The sequence below is a fragment of the Microcaecilia unicolor genome, chromosome 2, assembly GCF_901765095.1.
Source record: "Microcaecilia unicolor chromosome 2, aMicUni1.1, whole genome shotgun sequence".
Classification (NCBI taxonomy): domain Eukaryota; kingdom Metazoa; phylum Chordata; class Amphibia; order Gymnophiona; family Siphonopidae; genus Microcaecilia; species Microcaecilia unicolor.
The window spans coordinates 513,615,481-513,631,554 of record NC_044032.1 but is presented as its reverse complement, the minus strand read 5'-3'; the positions used below and the strand labels follow the sequence as shown (position 1 = coordinate 513,631,554).

Here is a 16,074-nt window from a genome sequence, read left to right as displayed (position 1 = left end):
AAAAAATTTTATTAATGAAACACTTGGATAACAGATGTGTGGAGGTGGTGGCAAACAAAAGATTCTTGAAACACTAGTGGAAGTAAAGAAATGTCTGGAACAGAACTGCAGTAATGTGGACAATGGGATGGACTTACTAGAGCCCACATGAGAGGCATTAGAAGGCTAAAAAGCGAGGGACAGGCATACGTGTTCTCTTAGGGGAAGGAGGAGGTAGTGGATGATACGAATGGGCACACTGGATGAGCTATAAGTTTAGTTTATTAAAATTTAATATACCGCCTTTATGGAAGACAAGGTGGTTTACAATAAAATACTAAAAAAACATAACTGGAAATGAACTACAACAAATAAGAAAACAGAAAGATTAAAAAAAAGGGAGAAACTAAGGAGTAAAAAACAGCTGCACAGATCCAACTGCACTGGACTGAAAATAGGATGCCCATACTATTAAGAATTATCCAAAATGGCCTTAGTAAACAGGTGTGTTCCCAGGTCCTCGAGTGCTCAAAACAGTGTAAATGGGAGAGAATTCCAAAGAGAGGGGCTAAGAAAAAGAAGGCAGAATGGCGGGTTGATTGGTCTGGAGTTCAATCAACCCACCATTCTGCCTTCTTTTTCTTAGCCCCTCTCTTTGGAATTCTCTGGAGTTAGCAAATGTAGGGATAACCAATTGGTGGCTACTAGAAGAATGGAAGGTATGCAAAGGTGTGTAAGGAACAAAGACGACAAGTACGATGGAATCTGGGAAAAAAAGAACCTTATGAGTCAGAGACAATCTTATATTGGATGCGAGATGAAATGGGTAACCAATGAAACCGTTTGAGAAAGTAGCCTTTATTTGATGCCATTTGCTATGTTTGCAACATCATGTTGTTAAAGGTTGCTTTTTACATAAAGCTAGTGTAATCCACTTCATAACAGTTATGTCACTTAGCTTACAAGAGGACACTTTCTTTACTATGTACACTAATGTAGTGTTATTTTGTCTTGTAAATTTATAGTGTTCATTTTTCAAGCATAAATTAATAAATGCTGGAAATCATGTGAGGAGATGAGCAAGGGAAGCACCAAATTCCAGTGCTCTGACTGCCTTTCATCCCTTTCATAAAAAGCTTTCTCCAGTGGTAGAACCCAGAGATCTGACATCTGAATGGTGCTGCTGGACATGACATCAAAATTACAAGACATGGATCATGGTAAGCTGACTAAAGTCAAAATGGCAGGCATTGTTGGGGAAACAAATGCACTAACAGACCACAGCTGCACAGTTCACAAAAGCTGTAGTGCAAGCATTGCATGACAACTTTGAGAACATATTGGAGTAAATTTCTTGTGTCCCAGACTCTTGAAGAATATGCAGTTCAGATGTCAGTAATAGAACAGTGGGTGTTACACGCCAAGGACAGCTTGGCAGGAAAGCAAACAAAGCTGCAGGCTTTAGCAAGAAAAATGGAGCAACATAAAGCAAAGCTTGATGATATTGATAATTGCTCCTGATAACACTGCAGGATACCACAACTCTCATGGTTTCTAAAGAATTGGCTCCCCATTGGCCTGCAAATAGATTTGCTAGCAGGGAAGCTCTGTGTGGAGCATACACACTTTTTGGGCCCGAGAAAGGAGGGAGAAACAAAGCTGTGGGACTGTCATCACACAGATGCAATATTATGCCCATAAAGCTGCATTACTGTAAGCCTATTGGAATAAAAGGCTTAACTAACCATAAGCAGAGCGTATGGCTTGTGCAGAACTATTCCACTAAAGAAGCATAAGGCTGGAAGGCTTTTGCAAAGTGTGCTGGTACAGGAGAAGTACTGTTTAAAGATGTGATACAAGGCAAACAAAAGATTCTTGAAACACTAGTGGAAGTAAAGAAATGTCTGGAACAGAACTGCAGTAATGTGGACAATGTGATGGACTTACTAGAGCCCAGATGAGAGGCATTAGAAGGCTAAAAATGAGAATGCCCTGGGGTGTTTAACACTGCTATTTGGATCTACAAGTTTTGAGTGTGGTTGTGTGGACAATGATATTATTTCTATGCCCCCCATCACTACCCCACCCCCCATGTTTGTTAGATTTGCTCCCAGGCATAAAGACTGATAGCATCTAGGATGGCTCAGCCTGGACATTTTTACAGTAATTTTGTGGTACTATTTAGCTGGAAGAACTGTCCCTTCTTGAGTGACTGGTAGAGTGGGAAACATAGCCAGTAGGTTGGATTATGGGAACAATGTGTAGTTCAGTGACTGCATGAGAACAATGATGGAGATCTGCATTAGAATTTTATATGCTCCTACTGGATACCAGAAGTGCGCCAACTCTAGGGGTTGGATAGCACAGGCAGGGATGCTCGCAAAAGCGGCGGACTTTATAAGGATGGGGGCAGGCGGGGGGATAGAGATACTTGGTGGGGAGTGATGGAGGGTACTGGAAGGGCAATGATATATCATAGGATAACACTAGTAACAGAGTGTAGTAAAAAGGGAGATCTGGGGGAGTGAAAGGGTGGGGAGGTTTTTGGAAGTAGCCAACTTAAGGAGGAAGTGTGGTATATTGATGAGGGATATATGGATGTAGAATATGGAGGAGGGGATGAAGGCTGGGTATTTTGGATCCGGGCTAGTACAATTGCCATTTGGTGGTGTGAAAGAAATGAACAAGGCATAGGATGAGTATGACTATAGCTGGTCTGCATATAGCATCATGGAACATGTCAGGGATAGGATTCCTGATCAGGTGTTCTAAACTTTTGAAAGAGTTGAACGAAAAGTGAGTTCATACAGCTTGCTTGCAGGAAACCTGGATGACTAAGGACGAACACAGAGATTGGGTGGTGGAGGTGTTGTCCATGTCAACTGGAACACAGAGTGGCAGTAGCAGTGCTAATAAGTGGTGCACTGTAAAGTGAATAAGACTTTGGTTGCTGATTCTGGGCGATATATTCTGGTGCATGTGTACTGGTAAAACATGCATTTTGTATTGACAAATATATACGGACCAAATATACCGGGAGATGACTTTTGAATGAACCACTGAAGTGTCTAGATTTTGGGGACTTACCCCTGATATTGGCCAGGGATTTTAATAAGGTTATTAATCTAGGAGCAAATAGATTGCCGGCACAAATGAAGGACAACATTTTGATTTATATAGTCTGCCATTTTTCTGTGACAGTTTAGTCCTAGTGGATACAAGGCAGACACTGCATACCCTTGAAAAGGCCTTTATACATGTAGCCAGAGCTTCCGCAAACAGTGCTATATCCACTTCATTCTCATATGTGCTTTGCCATCAATCGTGGTCCTTCTCCAGAAAGTAACTCACCATGAGCTACTGAAAAAAGGGTGTGAGCAAAATCTAAAATGGCTTCTAGATTTAATTATATTTTAATATCACAAGAATGGTTTGGGAAAGTGATAACAGCAGAGATTGGCCATTAGTAATTTCATATCACATACCCATATGAATATATATTTAAGGGATAAGGGTTATTAGGGTAAAATATGATGGATCCTCCCAAAATACTTATACTCAGATCAAAACTTTCATGAATATTTATTAAAAAGGTGGGAGGAATCTTTTCACAATACAGAACGACCAACCCATACTTTTTGAGAGGTTACAAAATCAGTTTCGAGGGAGACATTATTAGTTATATAGCACAAAGACAAGTGGCTCTAAACAGAATTATAATATGTTTGAACAGGGAACTATAATTAGGCAAGCACCAATTTGAGAGCAACACCACAAGGGTAAATAAGGCCATTTTCTTGATAGTGTAGATATCCATGAACTCCCCACTTCATGAAGGAACAAAAAAGGTAGGACATACTATAAATATAGGCTGTTCCAGTTTGGTAAAAAAAAACTGAAAAAAATGATGGTAAAGCTGATGGCTTGGCCCTATAAACACAGACGTGATTAGTGGAAAAGGAAACATAGTAGTAACACAAAGTAGATTGCACATAAGCCTGTATAACACTGAGCATGAGGGAGAAGGCCCAAGAGAGATGGATCCAACATAACTAGAAGCAATAGTACTCCTGGAGTTGACCCAATCAGAATTGGAAGATTTCAACAGACCTCTACAGGGGAAAGATGATTATACAAAATTTCAGCAAGCAACACTTGCTCGTACGATATTTGGACCAGTGTCATATTGTCAAGTGCATATTTACATGTGACACTTCATCGCATGTCAACTAGTGAAACATTTTGTGAGCAACAGTTAGTGAACTGTAGGAGTAGAAACAGAAAGAAAAAAGTTCATAAAACTCATCTCAAATAAAAGGCCAAGACATGCCTTCACTGAAAACATACAAATCCATAACAAAGCAAAAGTCAAAAAGGCCCCAAAAATAAAAACAAAATTCATATAACACCATGGTTAAAAAAGAAATAGATGCTGTTCACTTTAAACATTCAAGGTGATTTTATAAGTTATGCAAGACAAAAAAAAAAGTTTACGGTTGATATAATAATCTGAGAATTCATATTTTTATATTTTGTTTGACATTTGACTGTATCCTTAACTGCATAAAGCTCTGGAATACAAGGCAAACTGGAGTCCTTCTTCATGTTGAAGATCAGACAGAAGTTTAAAAAAAAAAGATGGATGGGCATAGTCTATCTGCGTTTCGAAAGAATGATGACACCCTTCAAGCTTGTTATTAGATCTTGGTATGCTTTTGATGGTTCTTTCATGAACCATCTACATCCTAGAAGGAAAACAAGGGCATTTACGGACCCCTATGATTTCTGCAACCTATGTAAAGTATCTCCAAACTAGTCTTAAGATTCAATAGCTCGGCTTCATCTAGAATATCATCAAAAGCTTTAGGCACTTCATGAACAGGTAAAAATGCCAATGACTTTACCACACAGTGAACATCTTCACTTTCAGTGTATGCTGCAGTCAATTCATTACATTGCACATAGTAACACAGTAGATGATGGCAGATAAAGACCTGTATGGTTCATCCAGTCTGCCCAACAAGTTAAACTCATTGTATGAGCTACTTTATATGTATACCTGACCTTGATTTGTTCTTGCCATTTTCAGGGCACAGACCATAGAAGTCTGCCCATCACTTGCTTTACTTCCCAATTACCAGTGTTGCCACTCAATTTCCACTAAGCTTCTGTGGCTCAATTCCTTCTAACAGGATTCCTTTGTGTTTATCCCACGCATTTTTTAATTCCATTACCGTTTTCATCTCCACCACCTCCCGCGGGAGGGCATTCCAAATATCCACCACTCTCTCCATGAAATACTTCCTGACAATTTTCCTGAGTCTGTTCCCCTTCAACCTCAGTTCATTTCCTCTAGTTCTATCACCTTACTATCTCCAGAAAAGGTTTGTTTGTGGATTAATACCTTTCAAATATTTGAGCATTTTTCATAATCACCCATGATTCTCCTTTCCACCAGGGAATATATGTTGAGGTCAGTAAGTTTCTCTTTGTACGTCTTGTTACGCAAATCCCATACCATTTTTGTAGCTTTTCTTTGCACTGCCTCAATTCTTTTTACATCCTTAGCAAGATACAGCCTCCAAAACTGAACCAAGTGGGGCTTCACCAACGACTTGTATTAAGGCATCAACACCTCCTTTCTTCTGCTGGTTACACCTCTCTCTATACAGCTTAGCATCCTTCTGGCTACGGCCACTGCCTTGTCACAGTGTTTAATTCGCCTTCAGATCCTCAGATACTTTCACCCCAAGATCCCTCTCCCTGCCTGTGAATATCAGACTCTCACTGCCTAACATATATGTCTCCCAAGGATTTCTACTCCTAAGTGCATCACTTTGCACTTCTTTGCATTGAATTTTAATTGCCAGACATTAGACCGTTCTTCTAGCTTCTGCAGATCCTTTTTCATGCTTTCCATTCCCTCTGGGGTGTCCAACTCTGTTACAAATCTTGGTATCATCCGCAAAAAGGCAAACTTTACCTTCTAACCCTTCAGCAATGTCGCTCACAAATGTATTGAACAGAATCGGCCTCAGCACCAATCCTTGAGTCACTCCACTACTCACCTTTCCCGCCTCTGAGTGAATTCCATTAACCACCACCCTCGGGCGTCTGTCTGTTAACCAGTTCCTAATCCAATTCACCACTTTGGGTCCTATCTTCAGCCTGTCAAGTTTATTCAAGAGTCTCCTGTGAGGAACCGTGTCAAAGGCTTAACTGAAATTTAAGTAGATGACATCTATCGCACGTCTTTGTTTCAATTCTCTGGTCACCCAGTCAAAAAAATTCAATAAGATTCGTTTGGCACGATTTACCTTTGGTAAAATCATGTTGTCTCAGATCTTGCAACTTATTGGATTCCAGGACATTCACTATCCTTTCCTTCAGCATCGCTTCCGTTACTTTTCCAATAAAGTAAGTGATGCTTACTGGCCTGTAGTTTTCAGCTTCTTCTCTGTCACCACTTTCGTGAAGAGGGACCACATCCACTCTTCTCCAATCCCACAGAACTTCCCCAGTCTCCAAGGATTTATTAAACTAATTTTTAAGAGGACCCGCCAGAACTCCCTCAATATCCTGGGATGGATCCCGTCCGGTCCCATGGCTTTGTCCACCTTTAGATTTTGAAATTGTTCATAAACACTCGCTTCCGCAAACAGTGCTATATCCACTTCATTCTCATATGTGCTTTGCCATCAATCGTGGTCCTTCTCCAGGAAGTAACTCACCTTGAGCTACTGAAAAAAAGGTGTGAGCAAAATCTAAAAAAATAAAGGACCAAACCAAAATTCTGAAAACCACTCAATTGAAATATGGTCTAAAAATCCTCAACTTTCTCAGCATTACAAAAGAGTGTCTAATAATAGTAAACCAAGTATGACATTGCATAGACAATAAATGGTCAGCCTCCCTCCCCCCCAGAATTTTTTTTAATGAAGACCCAGAGAAAATTGGAAAATGCTGCCTTAGATGGTGATCAAACTGTACACCATGGCACCCCAGTACGCTGCAGCAAACTCACAGGAGTGCCGTGGGGCAGATAGAAGTTCACACACACGCGGTACTTAATCCCGGGCCTCCTCCTGCTGCACCAGAACAAGTAGCAAGGTGTGCAGCCCCACCCCCAGCAATATTCCCTCTAGGCCGAGATGAGCTACCAATCACAGCTCAGCTATGATTGGTCATGGAGCCTGTCTGGTGCCTAAATGGGCTACCCTGATTGGGAAGAACGGAGTGAAACTCTTTGCTTCCCAATCAGATTACCCTTTTAGATGCTAGACATGATCCACGACCAATCACAGCTGAGTTGTGATCGGTAGCTTGCCCCAACCATGTGAATAACAATGAGTGTGAGCCCAGATGTAACTTGCACGAGGGCGGGACACAGGGAGGGAAGGCCCGAAGGGAGGCGATCTGAAGATTGCCGCTGCTGCGCTTCTTTCACACGGAGCGAGGTCGAAGTGAGACGCTATGATTTGAATTCAGGGGGCCTGGCCTGGTGGTGGATGGCAACGACGACCTGGGGGGGGGCCGGGTGCGGCCTTGCCCCAGGCCCGGCCCAGTCTCTTGGCCCTGCTTCTCAGTGGCAAGAGCCACGTCCGGAAACACTTGACCTATACAGTTCAAAAGAATAGACACAACACCAAGTTTCTATCAGATTCCAATACAAATTTTACTATCAAAGTTGCTGGAACTGCTTCACGATCTTCTGTAATAATCTGAGTTATATTCAGTTCATCAAAGGAGACATCCGTCCCAGGAGCAATATCTTGATCAGAAAATTAACTACTAATAGCAAATAATATGTCTTCAATAAAGGAGGACACGCTTGTTCTGGGATTTTCAAAATTTCAAAGAAATAACGTTTAAGAGTCAACAATGGAGCGACAGAGGCAACTTCAGGAAAATTCACAAATCTCAAAGTTTTCCTCCATATTGAATTTTACAGGTTTTCCAACCTAAGATGATCAACACATTATCCTTAACCATATGTAAGTCAGTTTTAACCTCTTTTTTTAAGTAGAACTCAAAATCTTTTTCCATAGATGAAACTTTCTGCTGAACTTAGCCAATGCCCCCTGATCTACTAAAGATTGGGAGACCATTAATTCCAGTTTGTTTGAAAAAGAAATATCCAACTTTGTTAAAGCCTCCCAAATGACATCCAAGGTAATCAATTTTGATTTATTCAGTGAAGCTGGCTTATGAATTTCTTCTATCAACTGCTGCGTACTCACGGATAGTCTTAAAGGCTCTTCAGCAAGCTTTGGGCCTTTCCCACCAGTAGAGACATATCTCCACTGCCAGGCAAGCAGACCCTGCATGAGAAGCACCAGCCACTTCTCCCAGCTGCACCACGTGCATGGCCGGATTTTCCGGTGGGTCCCTTATTTCTGGGCTCAAGGTGGTATCAAGGTTAGGCAAGGTGAGTGGCTCAACTTTTCCCACTTCACCCTGCAGCGATGCCCTAACACCACTAGAACTGCTCACCGCAAAGCGATCCATCAAACCTACAGTCACCGAGACAGGCTTATCTAAGGGGTAAGTACAAGTCTGACCTCTTCTTTTACCCATATGGGTTGAAGATTATATAAATGAATCCAGAAAAAAGTATCGGGGTAAAAGAGCAGCTACATGCCGTCATGCATCTGCCATCTTGGATCAACTGTTCGTCTCTTAAGGGGCCAATTGGTTAAACATGACCTTTTGGGTGTACCGAAGTTGTGCTGGTCAAGGCAAGGAGATATATAACTCCTCTAAAGGCAGAGACAAAATATACCTAAATGGCCTTTCTTACTGTTTCTCTTGGAAAAACAAGATGATTTTAAACTGGAAAAGTGACCACAGTGTTGCAGTGGTAGCTTAACTACCTTGTTGGATATGATGCTGCTAATGTGCAGTCCCCTGGGTGTTATTTTTGACCAAGCTAAAATAAAACATTTTATATATGCAGATGACATCACTGTGATTCTACCTGTCTCTCAATTGTGGTCTAATACGTTATCTCATATTAGAACTTGTATGTATAGGAGAGAACTGGATTGCATTTCATAGGCTCAAATTAAATAAGAGTAATACTAAGTTTTTATGGTTGGGTTCTAAATCAGATCCAAGATATGGTGAACCTATATCCCTTGATCAGTGGCTCCCAAATTTTCTCTGTTCAAGGTACCCTTAGTGTGTCAGTAATTTTTTCACAGTGCCCCTAAGTCAAGTGAAATAGATTAAAACAGCAATATTAAATTGAAAGAAAAATAACATTTATTCTTAAGTAACCATAATTACTGTGCGCGCCTGTTTAGCACTGCACAACTTCTCAAATCTCACCCCATCCACCTTTCCTCAGCCCTCCATCTCCTTCCCATGGCACACACCTTATCCAACTTTCTCCAAACCTCCCCCCATGGTACTCTATGTAACAATGTCATCTCTGATACCTTGTCTCTTGCATTGTACTAATTCTGTGATACTTGTACCACACCCTATGTAACTATCCAGCTTATAATCGAAAGTGATCGCCAGCCATCTTCCGACACAAATCGGGAGATGGCTGGCGATTTCTTAAAAGCGGCGAAATCGGTATAATCAAAAGCGGCATTTTTGACAGCATCGCCGCTTTCCCGTCGCTTCGCCAGCAAAAGTTCAAGGGGGCGTGTCAGTAGATTAACGAAGGCGGGACATGGGCGGGCATGGGCATGGCTACCAGATGGCCAGCTTTCGCCGATAATGGAAAAAAAAAAAAGGCGGCGTTAAGCAGTATTTCGCCGGGTTTACTTGGTCCTTTTATTTTCACGACCATGCCTCAAAAAGGTGCCCCAACTGACCAGATGACCACTGGAGGATGACCTCCCCATACTCCCCCAGTGGTCACCAACCCCCTTCCATACTAAAAAAATAAAACTAAAAACCTTTTTTGCCAGCCTGTATGCCAGCCTCAAATGCCGTACCTACCTCCATGACAGCAGAATGTGTTGTATCCTCCGACAGCCTTTCCCTGGTTGCGATGTGGCTCTCGGGTGAGTGTGACACCTTTTCTGTTAGGTGCCCTGCAGAGTCATATTAGCAATGCATTGTGGTGGGTGTAGGGTACTGGGCTCTACTCCCATGGTGCTTTTCCCCCCTGCTAACTGAGTCAGAGTGTGCCCTGTTTTGTTTCCTGTTGTAGTCCATGCGGTAGTGGCCATTTTTGTAAGCCAGTTTTAGTTCTCTTTCCTGTGTTACCCACGTTAGAGAACGTAGTTCTTACCTTGAATGGTGCTGAAAGAGGGCATTGTACACCATTGTGCCAGCTCTGACCTACTGCTAATCTTAGTACCAGGGGACTCTTTGCCAGTGGGGCACAACCTCTGATCTGCAGTTAACTGTGAGTAAATGTGGTTATTTCAAGAAAGGACTTTTTCACAGAGATTAGTCTTCAGGTGTGGTGTGCCAAAGTTATACAGCAGCAATAAGTCCTAGAGGCTGTATGCAGGTCCCTGGAACAATTTTAGTGGGTGCAGTACATTTGTGGGTAGTGGGTTTGGGGGGGGGGGGGGGGTTTGGGGGCTCAGCTCCCAAAAGGAGCTATGCACGTGGGAGCTTTTCTGCAGTCCACCGCAGTGACCCCTAGGGTGGCTGGTTGGTATCCTGGCATGTCAGGGGGGCCAGTGCACTAAAAATGCTGGCTCCTCCCACGGCCAAATGCCTTGAATTTGGCCGGGGTTTGAGATGGCCGACATAACTTTCCATTATCGCTGAAAAACAAACCCGGCCATCTTAAACCCGGCGAACTCCACGGCATTTAGCCGGGCTGAACCATATTATCGACAAAAAAGATGGACGGCCATCTTTTTTAATAATACGGTTCTGGCCAGCTGTAGCGCCGCCATCAACATAGATCGCCGGCGATCTATTTGGCCGGCGACGTTCGCTTATGCCCCTCCACGTCATCTCCGATACTTTGTTCCATACTTTGTATTAACTCTGTACTACTTTGTACCATACAATGTAAGCCGCACTGAACCTGCTATCGAGCGGGAAAAAGCGGGGTATAAATGCTACAAATAAATAAAAATAAATGCTACCCTGTATGCAAATTTTGCACTGCACGGAATTCCCCCAAGAGTAATAGTACTTCGAACACAAAATATAAAGACCAAAATTCCATTTTAGTTTTGTTGGATCACAACTTTTTAAAGCTTGGCCAAGGGAAATAAAACTGTCCTATATCTAAATTTAAACAAAGCTAAAGCATTTTATTGGTTTTAATTTTACAGTTTTGTTTTCGAGTCTTTTTTTTTTGGGGGGGGGGGGGGCATGAAAAATATATATAACAACTCCTCTAACAGTCTGTCTGGATTCAAACAACAGTCAAACATTGAGTCCTCCAGGCTCCTGCAGCTTTTTGGCAGGTGGGTACTGATTGCTTCTCCCACTGCTAGGCTGCGGTCCACACTACTACACAGCTGCAGGGGCAGGCCTGAAAGCTGCAGTGTTGCACTACAAAATCGCTCTCTCCGACAGAGGGCCACTATTTTCCTGCCACACCACATGTGTGGATCAGAACCTGAGATTGCCCGGCTGCACCGACCGCACCTCTTGAAGCCGCTGGGAATCCTCGATATCATGGACGGAAAAATAGTGGCGGCGAAGTCAAAGTCGGCGATGGTGCCCACAAAGAAGGCATAAAATAAGAGAAAACCTGAACGGGCGGCCTAAAAGGGCTGCAATGGCGGTGAAACGAAACTTAAGACGGCCAAATCTAAAAGTATAAGGAAGAGACTTTTTTTTTTTTTTTAAACAACAGCTCAACGGAGCCTAAGAGAAGAAAGAGAAAAACACGCGAAAATCGCATGAAAAAAACGAAGGCTCTCTCAGGATGCACTGAGAGGGATCAAAAACAGTCTCTCTCAACTGCGGACAAAAAGAAACGGATGTCCCCGCGCGATGGGCGGGGAAGATGGTCGCGCATGCACACGCACGACCGAAGACTCTAGCAAACTTTTGTTGCTAGGAAGATTTCCAGACCTCAGGGTTGCCGTGGGCGTCACCCATCAGTGAGAACAAGCAGCCTGCTTCTCCTCGGAGAATACATAATACATTGCAATAAAAAGTGAAAAAAAGAATACATAATGAAAAAGATTCAGTATGAGTAAGAGAGTAACCAAAACTGACTAAACATGGAGATCAGTATCCATACCTAGAAATTTTCCAAACAGGAAAGTTAACATTTTACAGAGCATCAAGTAATCATACAAACCACTAATTGACTTCAGCAAGGAGTTCCAACATTTCATGCCCCGATAAGCAAATCCCGTTGCAAGAACATTTGTAAACAATTTTCTTACAGCTTGGATAATGAAGTACTAGATAATCTCTAGCCCCAAGAACAAGTCACTTAACCCTCCATTGCCCCGGTACAAAATAAGTACCTGAATATATGTAAACCGCTTTGAATGTAGTTGCAAAAACCTCAGAAAGGCGGTATATCAAGTCTCATTTCCACCTTTCCCTATTACGAGGTGGAAGATCAACAAGAGATAACATACAGTCAAGGGGGGTCATACCATACAATATTTGGAAGTGCAAACAGTTTAAAAGTGACCCTTGCTTTTATTGGGAGCCAATGCAGTTTAGAGACAGCAACAGTGATGCCCTCTCAAAACACAAATTTTACAGACAAAGCCAAGCTGCAGTGTTTTGGGCAGTTTGGATTTTTTTTTTTTTTAACAGTTCCCTGCAACAAGCATAGATTGCATTGCAATAGTCAAATTGTGACAAAACGAGCATCTGCAGTAGGAGTATAAGGGTCACAGTAGGGAAGGATTTAATTCTCCTCAGAACTCTTAACAGTGTGGTCAGTCGTAAAACTGTCTAAAATGGTATGATCAAAAAGGTTGAGAGAAGACCAAGAATTTAGTTTTGTCCCTGTTCAATTTGAATTCATGTGCCCAAGAATCTGTCAGGTCTAAACCTTGATTTAACCACTACCAGAATTTCTTAAATTGTGGCATCATCTGCATAAATAAAGAAATGGTACCCTTGTGACTCCAATAGACAACCCAAAGGTGCTGTCATGATACTAAATAAAATGGGAGACAGAGGAGAACCCTGAAGTACACCATAGTCAGGGGTCCAGGGGGATGAGATAGAACCAGGCAATTTTGCCTGGTTGGATCTAGCCAATAGGAAACCCTGGAACCACTTAAGGACATCACAGATTCTGAAGTGACCTAGCAAATGAAGTAGTATGAAATGATCGACTACATCAAATGCACTCGACATATCAAACTAATACTAGAACCCTTCTTCTTAAGCTAGTTTCTTTAGTCAATTTTGCCACAAGTGGTTAAAATTGTTTCAGTATTGTAACATGGTCTGAAACCTGACTGCAAACTGTGTAAAAGACAGAAGGTGGAAAGATATTCCATGAGTTGATGCCCAATTAAACTTTCCACTACCTTTGTCAACAAGGGGATGGAAGCAACTGGTCTGTAATTAGCGACATTGCTGGAAGATCTTAGCAGCTATAGAGCATTGTAGGATCAAGAATATCCCAGCTATGGTGATTAGTTTTGATGCGGAGAAGACATTTGATATGGCAGGGTGAGAGTTACTTTTCCAATTTTGGCACATTTTAGGATAAGTGGGTATTTTGTTGAAAATATTATTAACTTTATGCAAGGACATCATGGAAATGTAATGGTAAACGTGAAGTTAGGAGCTTTTCTGCTACCAAGGAAAACAAGTCAAGGCTGTCCCTTATCCCTATTGCTGTTATTCTTATTTTTGGAGCTTTTCCTGCAGAGGATACAACTCTGAGTAGATGCAGTGCATTAGGATGGGTAATGTGGAGGTGAAGTGTTTGGTACTTGCTAACATTTTTCAGATGATTACCTCCCCAGAGGAGTCAATGCCCCTAATGTTGGAAGCCTTTAGGCAATGAGAGATTTTCAGGATTCAAGTGAAATTTTGCCATAAGAAGTGATTCCACTGGGGATTGATAGAGGATGATGGGGGGGGGGGGGGTTTGGGGGATGGAAGGCCACCTGCTATTCTGATGGGCAGTGGATGTGGTTAAATATCTGGGTATAAACTTGCCTAACATGTTAAATTATTTGTAAGCTGTGAATGTAGCCCCATGATTAAAAAGGACCCAACAGCTATTAATGAGCTGGAGTAAATTGCCGCCGTCTCTGTTGGGTAGAATTTTTCTTTATAAAATGATTATATTACCTAAATGGCTCTATATGATAGAAACTGTGCCCAATATCTTTGAATAGACATGACACAATCAGGCATATTTTCAAAGCACTTAGCCTTCCAAAGTTCCATAGAAACCTATGGAACTTTGGAAGGCTACATGCTTTGAAAATATGCCATATGTTTGAGGGCATAGCTGCAGCGATTTTTTTAGAGCGTGGGAATGGCCAGAGTCATAGGAGCCAACTTTTCAAAATTATTGGGGGTGCTAAGCCCAATGGAAATAACCCCTCCATGGACACATACAAAGAATTTTCTCGATATTGGGGGTGCTCAAGCACCCACAGAGTCGGCTCCAATGGCCAGAGTGGGACTTAAAGCATTTGTTGTCTGTTCCAAAACAGGATGGCCTAGAGGCCCCCAACATTGGACTTTATGGTAGAGCTTGTCAATTATACCATATCAGGGACTGGATGAGGGTAGGAGTAGCATTTACATGTTGTTATAAATAGAATGTAAATTGGCATGTCCATTAGATCTGGCTATGTTGTTCAGCACCCCATAAGCAATTATCAGAGAAGGTAAGGGGTAATATTTTGATAAAGCCATTGAAGCAGACCTGGCAGTGGTTCTCAGATGAAGTTACCCATTAATCACCAGATCAGGCATGTGGTGAATACTAATGGCAAAATACTGCCCTTCAAAACCTATATATGATATTGTAGAGAGGGGTTCACATTTTTTGGAGTCAGTTACATCAGAACAATAGATCAACAGGCCCTCAAAGAGGAGCAGAGAGAGGAGCTTAAAGAAAGCCCAAGTTTAAATACAGTGGAGGGCTATAGGATAGCTCTTTACTATACAATATATTTTGACTGTCAGTCACCAACAGATTATCTGAAATGGGCAGAATGTTAGGAGTTCTTTTGAAATTTGCCAGCTATTTTGGTAGAATTTATTACTAACCATAAAAGGATCCCAGAAATATTTGTCAACATGGGGACCAATGAATAATAGCATACATTTTTATTACAAGTGTATATTTCAGCCAATAGGATGGAGAAGATGGGAATGAATATATACGGGAAGGCTCTTGGGTGTGGAACACCTATAGCAACGTTGGACCATCTTTTCTGGAGCTATGAAAAGATTCAGGAGGTAAGATTTCTGGAGAGATTATTACACTCATTATCCCAAGAAGTGTTTTGGTATTGTTCGATGATTATTCAGCAACTACTTAAGGAAAGGCACAACAGAACTTTTGAAGTGTGCATATTTCTTGGAAAAGAAAAGGATTCTTCTAAACTGGAGGAGGGTTGAGCCCCCAAATCTGACCCAATGGATATATATGTTATTGGTAACGGAACATACAAAACCTAGAAGACGACCAAATTTAATCTTGTTTTGGCCAAAAATACAACAGTGTTTTCGTCTGAAAACAAAAACGGTGCGGTGCCCTGTGATTTGTGCTGGGGAGGAGTTTGCCATCTTGGTACATGTAGGTACCAATAACATAGGAAATTGTGGGAGGGAGATTCTGGAAGCCAAATTTAAGCTCTTAGGTAAAAAGCTCAAATCTAGAACCTTCAGGGTAGCATTTTCAGAAGTGCTCCCTGTTCCACGTGCAGGACCCAAGAGACAGACAGAGCTCTAGTGTCTCAATACATGGACAAGATGATGATACAGAGAGGAGAGTTCTAGGTTTCCTAGGAACTGGACAACATTCTGGGAAAGGTGGAGCCTACTCTGGACTGGAACCAGGCCACTGGCATCAACATTTAAAAATGAGATTGAGCAGCTTTTAAACTAGAAACTGGGTGAAAAGGCTAACAGTCGCTCAAAAGGTATCTTTAAAAGATATCACCAAAAGAGGGAAGATAGGGCATCCCAATAGCGAGGTTGAAATAAAGA

General features: G+C 41.9%; 1 protein-coding gene across 1 annotated transcript in view; it reads right to left on the bottom strand.

The window, feature by feature from the left end:
• Positions 1 to 16,074, bottom strand: part of NCAPG (non-SMC condensin I complex subunit G) — a 260,290-nt gene that overhangs the window by 174,757 nt on the left and 69,459 nt on the right.